At 41.2% G+C, this 10,328-nt stretch overlaps 1 protein-coding gene across 1 annotated transcript in view; it reads right to left on the reverse strand.

Moving 5' to 3' along the window:
* Positions 1–3,973, reverse strand: part of ZNF521 (zinc finger protein 521) — a 236,607-nt gene extending 232,634 nt beyond the window's left edge. Inside the window, exon 1 of the mRNA XM_052703677.1 lies at positions 3,919–3,973. The gene's annotated coding sequence lies outside the window, so the exon portion shown is untranslated. The remainder of the gene's footprint in view (positions 1–3,918) is intronic.
* Positions 3,974–10,328: the final 6,355 nt, after the last annotated feature.

Genomic DNA, 10,328 nt, shown 5'->3' on the forward strand with positions numbered 1-10,328 from the left:
AAGTTTGTGTTTTCGCTAACAGAGCTTTGCCGGCTTCAAAGTTACAGGTGGTGTTTGCTAAGGCTTGCGTTCCTGCTGTCACTCACACAAGTGTCGCTATATATCACCCCATGCTAAGCAAACACACTTTGTGATTGAAGAATGGCATTGTGTTTGCGCACGCATTTTACAAGTAACAAAATCCATTTAATTGACATGAAAAACACGGCTGCTGCTAGTAACTTTGGGGCAGCGTCCTGCTTGCAGCCATAAAAATAACTCCGGGGAGAACAAAGCGCTTCAGTGCAGAGGGCTGGCTGCGGAGGGAACGGGGTGGGTGCCATGCCTCCACATAATGATTGTGTTTATACACGGCAGGAAGCATCTGTAATCCACAGCTGCGGGTGCTCCAGCCCCGAGTCCTGATAAAATCTACACCTATGCTTCTGCATGAATGAAAACAGACTGCTGGACCTGACCAAAATGCAGCCCACACTAGTGAAGTTTGTGGGCGCCATCACCCTTCTTCCTGTTGTGCACCCCACCACGTCTCTGCTCACATCTCCATCATATTCACCCCTCACGCACCGTTTGCCCCAGTCAAGGGAATTTGGGTGGCACCCCCAGCTGCCCCACACTGCGGAGGTATAGACCCCCCCCCAAACTGCTTGCTGGAGCTTCAGCCTCTTGGCCAAAGAGAAAAGCTCTTTCTTTGCCAAGTTCCCTTCTCTCAGGGTGCACATGTACGCAAAGCAGCACTGCACTGACCTCCCTCTTGTGGATGGCTCCCCCTGCTCAACCCACTCTGCCACCCACCCTGCAGAGTGAAGCCGGCAGCACATGCTATTCATACAATATTTTCAGACCACCTCAGCTCCCTTTCTCAATCTCTCTGCAGAAGAACCATGCAACAGTTTAAGTTGGCAAAGCAATGTTGCAGCTGCAGAGGATGCACAATGCTTAGCAGAGGTGACCTGTGACGTGGGTTCTGCTAAGTTTCACATCTGAAGGAGCACAGGTAGCAACATGAGGCTTGCAGACACTACTGACATATGATGCTTGTGAGTTTGTTTAAGAAATCACACTCAAACTTCTGAAAGAGCTCTGCCTTCCTTCCCTGCTGCTGTGAGTGGATGCTCTGACACAGAACTGCTAGACAGGAGTGGTGTAAATATGGCTGTACAATCTTTATTTCTTTGTTTTTGAGAAGACTGGTTTAGAACAGTGGTAAAGGAACACAACTGTCTTAAATTAATCATTTTCCTAAGTTGAAAAATACCCTTCTTTTCCCATAATTATTTTCAGTTCAAGAATTCAAAAATTCAGCTGCAGTGAAGTTTAATCCATCTCTATAAATGCACAAGAATGGAAAAACACACAGCTTTTCAGAGGCTTCCAGCAATACCCAGAAATATGTGTATAAATTTCCAAACAGCAAATTTAAAAAGCCCGCAGAGAAAAGAGGTAAAAAATCCTGAATTAAAACTCTCTGTTTGTTATTGGTGCATGAGTTATGCAGTATCAGATGTCACTCACTTTCCCTTGCCCCAGAACAACAGCATGGACAAGGGGGAAATATTGGGTACTCAGTGAAAATGGGTGTGATGCAGTTCCAGAGCAGTCTCAGGATTGGAGTCTCTTTACAATGAATAAAATGATTTCTGTCTTTGTATTTTTCAAATGTTCCAACACCACAAAATCTTGCCACAGTAGATTAAACAGAAAAATAATAGTTTCTGAAATACAATCTAAAAAAAAAAAAAATTGCAGGAGAAATATTCATTCCTAGTCCAATAAATCCCTAATTTTAAATGTCAGCTGCAAAGCATAAATCCTTTTAATAGATTTCAAACTGCGGTGACAAAGTTGTAATTGAAGGATCCAGCCCACTCAAAAGAACTGAATGCCGTTGCTCTGCATTAGCCACCCTTCTGGTTTAATTTCTGTTTTTCCAGGGGTTTTGTTTTGCTTTGTTTTGGGTTTGGGTTTGGGTTTGGTTTTTGTTTTTTGGGGGGAATTTTTTTTTTTTTTTTTTTTTTTGGTCCTTGTTTGTTTGTTTGTTTTTGCTGCAGCATTTTAATTTCCTCTCTTTTAGGAATTTTCTGTTGCATTCCTGAGCCTGGTTCTGGAATACTTTCATCTCAGATTGAGCGGAATCTTGTTTCTGTACCTCAGTAGATGTCTGAAGTGCAAAATCTACTTGATCATAACTTTCTGTGGGGTTTACTGCAGGGTAGTCTGCAAATAAAGACCCTGAAGTCATGTGAAATAGGAGCCTTGACCTCAAGACGCAATAAAGTTGGCTGGTTTGGTTGTGGCTCAAAAGGTCACTTTTTGGGGGGCTGTTTTAAACTAATTATTACCTTTGATTTTAACTTAACATTTGTTTAAAAAAAAAAAAAAAGAGAGAGAGAGAGAAAAGAAGAAAAAAAACGAAAGAAAAGGAAATGAAAAGGAAAAAACCCTCCGTTACTACTATTTAAACAGTTTGACTGGCATGTATATCACATTATGGACTTATGAAAATACAAGGTTTCTGCCTGAGGAGCTTATAGTGTAGAATAGACAGAAAGCACTGTGAATAATAAAAGCAGACAGAGCAGAGATTTGTATGTATATGTGGGAAGAGTGGGAAGGTGCACAGAGACATATGCAGAGCTGAGAAATATTCTACCAGTTGACACTGATTATGATACTTTTCTTTCTTGCTGTATTTCCATGTATGGTAATAGCTTTGTTTTTCTCTATTTGCTTGTTTTTCAATGAGATATTCCATCACAGAAGTTCATCTTCTGCTTTCTTTTTTTGTTCTAGGTTCTAGGAGAATGGGTAACACACATACATCTTTATTTTTTCACTCAGCCATAACATATAACACAGAAATCCCTCCCCAAAATGTTATATATGCTTCCCTTGGCAGGTTTTCCCAAGTAATCCACAGTGACTCATACTGCAAAGCACAATTCACAGTTAACAGAAAATAAAAATGCGCTTGAAATTTTGGACTTCTGACACTACCATCCCCTAACAAATGCCATCTTTAGGTTTGTTGTTGTTTTTCGCTTTGTTGCTTCATATATATATATATATATATATATATATATATATATATATATATAATGTTCATGAACAGACAAACAAAAAAGACATTTGGAGTGAACCTCTTTTTCCTTACACTCAGCTGCATTAGACGATTGAAAATAGAAAAAGAAGAAAAAGAGAGCTAAACAGCTCTTTAACAAAGGATGAACACTACATAGGCTTCATTCTTTTTAGGTGTTGAAAGTGAGACGCTGTCAGAAATAGGAGTATCAGAAAAGGTGACGGAACAAGCCGAGAAATTACAGTGCAGTCAATCAGCCAGACCAGATGGTATTCATCCGAGAGTTCTGACAGAACCAAGGACCGGCACAAGTGAGTGCTAACAAAAATATGTAATTTATCATTAAAAACAGCTACCGTACCAGAGGACTGGAGAATGGCCAAGGTTGTACCCATCTCTTAGAAAGGTGCTAATGATGATCCTGGGAATTATAAACCAGTGACTCTTACTTCAGTACTAGGAAACTATTCAGTGAATCGCTGCACATAACGTGCTGAGACACACAGATAGCAAGGGAAAGCTGTAGTGCTCCTACTGAAATTCTCTCAGCCCTCTTAGAACTACAGGAAAGAGTTAATGAACTAGTCAATAAAGTAGAACCAGAAGACACAATTTATTTAGTGTTTCCAAAAGCTTATAGTAAAATCTCTCTGAAGAAAAACCACAGCAGCTCTAGAATTAAAATCCAGTTGTGCTGAAAAACTGACTAGAGGATGGAAAACTATATATACACATCAGGCTGCTTTGAATCGTGCCCCTTGAAAGCATTTTATAAATGCTAGCAGATGCCCGCTGCTTCCAAATGAGCTGGTTGTACCTGAGCTTAAGGAGCTTACCTGGAATTGAAGGGACAGCTGTGGCAGAACCAGGGCTTCGGCTCCGGAGCAGCAGGTTCCAGAGTTGTGCACGGTTCCCCAAGCTGCAGAGGGATCAGCAGTCATGCAAGCAGAGAGGTTAACTCCGAATTGCCCCTGGGATCAATAGTAGCAATAAGGATGGGTTTGTCCAATGTGTTCATTAACCACCTTAAACATCTTCCAGAATGAGGATGGTAACATTTGTTTTCACTGCTACAGCCACAGCTTGCTTGCTGGTGTTCAGACCCAGCGCCCATTGATCTAAACAGGAAAATTCATGACAGCACTTGGCCATTTATTGAGTTAACTGAATTTCGGAAAAACCTAAAGAAATTCCAGAGGAAGACAGAGAACTAAGATAGAATGGCAACATGGTGGCAAGCAAAATTAAACAGATAATGCCGAGGAGTTTGCGTGGAAAAATATTGTCAAGAACTGATGGCAATTAATTAGCCCGGGAAAATCTAAGCATCATTCACTGAAAAAAGCCATCCAGCGTATTGCAGTAGCTTAGAAAACATACAAAAGCAGATGAGACACTCAGATACATTAAAAACCAAAAAGATGGCTAAACATAAAATATTACAGCATGATTTCATGAGTAAAAGTTGCATTTCTGGACATCCTGTCGTATTTTTGTCACTGTGTTATAGCAAAGCGAGGAAACACAGAGAAATGCAGTAAACATGATTAATGAGACAGGAGATGGGACCAAGTTAGAAAGTAGACTTAGAAGAAATCATTTAATTTAGAAGCACGAAGAGGATGAGGAGTTTTAGGACCACATAAAATTTCAGTTGATGCAGAAGAGCTCAGATGTTCCTGTCTGTTCTGCTTCATTTCAGAAAAAATAAGCAGGAAACATAAATGAATATATGGAGGTGTTTTTCTTTTTTTTTTTTTTTCTTTTTCTTTTTTTTTTCTTTTTCTTTTTTTTCTCATTGGAATATACAGCTGAGTTGTGGAATTTATTTTTGCTACAGAAGATTGAGGAAAACAGCTTTGGGGGCTGTTATTATGCTTTAATAGGAAGAAAAGGAGGAAAGAAGAGATTAGAAAAGAGAAACAAAAGCTAAGAGAGGAGGAAGAGTAACTCTGCCATGTCTCCCCATCCCCATAGACCCTGTGGCTGTCACTTCACACAGTGGCTTGTGGAGGAAGATCCAAGAAACCCATGACCCAAACCATCCTATGCAACGTGTTTTCCCCTCTAAAACAATTTCTTTATCTGACAGAAATCCAGATAAGTTGTGCTGTGGGTCTCTCCTGCTCCCGCTTCTGAACAGGACAGAGGGGCAGAGAGAGCAGAGCACAGCCAGCCCAGAGCCTGGTCCTGTGCCAGGGCTCAGCCTGCGTGGCCCAAAATCTTTTCCATCCCCATGCGCCAGTGCAATCCCCTGAGAGGGGAGAGAGCAGTGGGAACTCCGCGTGCCTCTCCTGGTGGAATTTCTCAGCACTTTTTCCTTCCTCAGGATTTTTCCCAAGAGAAAGGAGTATTTAGCCTTCACTTAGCTTTACCGAAGTATTAGACATTTATTTGATTAAGTACAGCATCTGCAACCGCACTAGCTAGAATAAAAATTACAAGGGCTATCAATCCTCATACTTCAGGGCACGAGCTGATCGCCAGCTGGGGTCGGGAAGAAATTCCTCGGTGCTGCCATGAGGTGCAGGGTGCTGGCTCCCACACCGGGCTCTGAGCGAGGTTGGGAGTGTGGGGCCGGATGGGTCCTGGCCTCAGCGAAGGGATTCTTTTGTTCCCAGGCTGGGTGTCTGTGCTGCACGAGTTTGTCATCGTGTCAAAATCAAGTGTTAATTATCATTCTGAAAATGCGGGAATATTCATGAATTCTTATGTTGGCAATAACCGTGTGTAATACAATACAGACAAAAACAATGTCTGCTGCGCGGCAAAAGGAAGTTGACGGCTTTGAGCACAAGGCACTTTCTGTTTCCAGTTACCCTCCAGAACTCCTTGCACCAGAGAGTCAACGCCTTGGAGAATAATAACATAATTGCGATTTTGTTTAATGGTATTCTGACAACAAATTTGATTCAGTAGTGTCTGTGCAGTTCAAACAAAACAAAGCACTCCAAGAGTTTGACTGTGTGATGCTGATACTTTTTATGAGCTCAAATTTAATCCAAAGAACGGCATGATGGTCTTGGTGAACATACTCTAAATTAAATCTCCTCTGATACTCTAGTTCCATCAGCATTTTGATAGAACCCAAGAAAAAAAAAACAAAAAAAAAAAAAACAAAAAAAAACCCCTATAGCTGCTTTATTTCTGTCATGTTCTTTTTGTAAAGTAACTCTCGGAGATGATTGCGAGAGTACATTAAAGGCATGCATTTTCGAAGTTAGTCAGTTGTCAAAGTGATTTTGAGGGTTGACAATCACATTTAAGACAAATATAGAAATCTGAAAGAAATGCTTACAAGCAATTCCGTATTCTGGGCAATGATTTAGTTTGGAAATGCATCCAGTTCAAGGGTTAAATGAAAGCAAAAGCAATCACTTCAACCATGTTTTTGAAGAAAATAAAACAGCTTGATGTAAGCTAAATGAAGGGGGTCTGTGACTTAAAAGGAATGGACAGATAGAGAAAAAGGTCAGAAGATTAAATTTTCCCTAAGGGAAAAGTCATTCTTTGGAATCATTAACCTCCTTCTAGGTCACTACTGAAAAAAACAGCAGGAAATCCTACTGCTCCTAGAAAGATGGGTGCATCGTATACCGCCCACTGACCTACCAGCACTGTGGCAAACAGAATTGTGCTTACAAATTCTCCTCCAGGCATGCTTAGTTTTAGTATGCCCATTTTAAAGCAATATGATCTTTCAGCTGAACTCTGAAGTGTATCCGTAAAGGCAATGTTCTAGGGGCTCTGGACATTAAAAAGAAGAATCACTTGTTTAAACGTCTTTTAACAGGGGGAAATCTGGAAGTGGGGTTTATGAATTTAAAAGTTAGTCAGTGATATGTATCCCTTATCCATTTCTTTTTAGGACTAAAATTAATCATCATCACAGTTTCAATGCATTTTAGTGTCTTTTTGAAACCAAAAACACATTGTCAGCATGTCAGAAACAGCAGTATGCCTCCAAGTATCTTCTTGTCTCAAAGAACCTACAGGAGAGTGTGTTTCCCTGTTTCTATTGTGAGCCAAATCTGCTCCCTCCTAGAGGAGCCTGAGAGTAAACGTTACTCCAAGTAGGAAGATTTGTACACAAACACATGCATGTACATATATATGTATGTAAATGGTAAGTACTACTAAAGCATTTGAAAGACATTCTGTAGCATTTATCAGATCGTATTCAGATGAACAGTCTTACCAGTAGTGCTGGAAACAAGTATTTTATCACAGTCAAGCTTCAAAATAAGTGAGGGAAACAACCTGCAGTCATTTTGAACCATGTGATACCGTGCAGAAGCATTCATATTTACATTGAATGTGACCTCTTTTTCTTCCCTACTTATTCCAGAAATAAAACTCTTGATGAAAATAAATGCAGATTTGTATTTGCTTTTGACAGAAGCCCCAGTCCAGCAAAGACTGGCAGCAATTGGATGCCTGTGGCTGTGCAGCACCCCTCGCCTACACGGAGACTCCAGGCAAAGTCTGCACCCTTCTGCAGAATCAATGACTTCACATTAAAGGTTTGTACTGCAGGAAATTAATCTGAAAGCTATCTTAAAATCTTTTGTCTTAAAATCTTTTTTTTCCTTAAAATCTTTTTTTCCTTTTTCAGGAGAAAAAAAGCACACATTCAGAAGAGAATTCTAACATAAGAATTCTTATGCTAGCAGGAAGACTTCAGCAACTTAAAGGTATGTTGCACTGCAAAAAAGTGAGAATGTTGGCTCATCTATTAAGATGTCTCAGATCTCAGCCCTTCTGAATGAACACTGATCAATGCTTCTTCTCAATTTTATGTAGTCTTTATTTCCATTATTTTTACATACATGTAAATGAAAAAGAAAAATTAAGCAGGAATGATCACAAGCAATTTACTGCCCTGGAAGAAGAAGGTGCCCTGTACTACTTTGATTTCTGAAATCATGCATTTTATGAAAAGCTACTTTTCACATGTAAGCAAGATCTTTCAAAATTTCAGAAGACAATGGCACAACCTCTGGAGAATAAAGGCATTGAAAGAAGTAGCTAAGAGAAAGACAACTACCGAATAGTTTGTGGGTAGTAGCACCCTTTACAAAGCCTGGATGAGGGCAGAATCACGCTGAATCACATTCTTCCAACACAATAATTTTTACTCTTGTTCACACAACTGAATAGCCAATAAGCACGAATCTCCTCCCGAATGCTTGCAGCCCATTACGTAATATAAATTGGGCACATAGGTAATGATTTCGTGATATGAAGAAGGAGAATGATGTGCTTCACTTGCTTGCTAGCCAAAATGCATTTCTGAGGCAGGAAATCAAAAACACATCCCGAGCCCTGCAAGTAGACTGCCTGCACTCACCCTGTTGCCATTAGAGGCTGTCAGGAGGCTGTCAGCTCCAGGAGCCACCGCCACCCAGGGCAAGGCTGCCCCAGTGCCTCCTCTCCGAAAGCATGCTTTCTAATCATCCTTCACTAACAAATAGTGAGGAAATATTGCACTGCAGTTGCAGTTGCTTGGAGAACTCCCCAAATTTAGTGCAAACACTGCTCTGAAACAAAGCAACGGGAAAATGCTGCAGCAGAGACCTCAGCTGAGAGGCAAGATGCAAGATTTATTATGATACAGTGCAGAGGATATCTGAAAGGAAAGTCTAACCAAAGCATTCATGTGTCTTTTCCTCTTTCCTCCCCTCTCCTCCCTACCCCCCATGTTATTTTCCTTTGCAATTCCTATATATGCATATAAAATTGTTTCTTTTCTCAAGTGAAACAGCATCTAAAATGATGAAGAATTTTAGGAGGTGACTATTTCCTAAGATCTTTTCTACTTGTTTTGTTCTGTGTTACAGTGTTCTCTACCCACAGGACGCTGAAATGCTGAAATTTCAGCAGTTCATATGTCTGCCTGCCCACCTCTTTTATTAAAGGGTTGTGTTTCTCTTCTGTCAACACCTATTCTTTAGCATACATCTATGCTATCATTCAGGAAAATGTTGGCATAACCTTTTTTTTTTTCTTTTTTTCTTTTTTTCCTTTTAAATTCATTTTTGTAGCTGGGCTTTTCCTTCTAAGTCTCCTTCATTTCTGTCATCGGTTTCAACCCTGAAGTTCTCACTTTTGCAAGACAATGCGCTATTTTCACACATGTAAAACACTGGGCAAAGTGGAATCGCAGATGTCACATTTACATGTTTATGTTGTTTGCTTTTTTCTTTTTCTCTGCCTGTCACTCGATTCAACTCTCCAAGCCCAAGGTACTGCAGTGGAGCTGAGATTCCCTGCGTTCTTCTGTGCAGCCCTCCAGCTTTCTGAAACAAGTAGGTATCTCGAAATACGTGGCAGCTTCAGTTCCAGTGATAAAAGCATTCACTGTGAAATCCAACAATGACCCACGCACAGATGTTTGCAGTCTTTCCCACACGTGACCATAAACCAGCCTAGTTAATTTTCCATACGCTCTCAACTCTTTTTATGTGGAAAAAGAAAGAAAAGACAGAAAAAAAAACCACCCTCCCTGGCAGAAAGGTGAGTCGTGGGGAAGAAACTCCCCCAGGTTGCCCTCTGCTGAGGTTCCCCACCAGGATGGCAGAGGGGACCTGCTTTTGGCTCAGCGTGGAGAGGCCATGGGATCTGCCCCCAGATCCGATGGGTCAGTGGGACGCCGCGACCCCGTGCCCTGCAGTTCACTCCTTTGTTCCGGGGCTGGCAGCCGGAGCCCCACGGGCAGAGCTGGGGTCTCCGCAGGTGTCCCCGCTCCCATGATGGTGTCCCCAGCCCTGCTCCCACTGTGGGGTGTTTGCACTGCTGGGTGTTATTAATGATTTCTTGGGTGCTGTGTGTGTGGAAAATGTGCTCTATGGAAGGGGCATCAGAAATTTAATTTGCCTCCCCTGAGAACTTTTATCTGGATGTACATGAGCTCACAGCCCAGGTGTGAGTCGCTCTGCTCCAGCTCCTTGTGCCACACCAACCCGCAGCTCCCTGCTCCTCAGATTTTTCAAAGCTTTTCAGTTTGGCCAGATCGAACTCTTTTTCTCAGAAACAAAAAAAAAGGCTCGTTGCTGTCACCAAAACTGACACCCTCCACATACATCTCCCTCCCCCTCCTGCACATCCAATTATCAAGTCTCTTTTCCAAAGTATGAGATCTCTAGAGCTTCTCAATGAAGGGTTTGTAATAATTCTTTTAACATGGCAAAACACCACATTATTCCCTAAACATTAATGTTGCATGAATGCGAGACTTCTTTTCCCC

This window comes from Tympanuchus pallidicinctus, unplaced genomic scaffold (genome assembly GCF_026119805.1).
Source record: "Tympanuchus pallidicinctus isolate F22 unplaced genomic scaffold, pur_lepc_1.0 scaffold5, whole genome shotgun sequence".
NCBI lineage: Eukaryota > Metazoa > Chordata > Aves > Galliformes > Phasianidae > Tympanuchus > Tympanuchus pallidicinctus.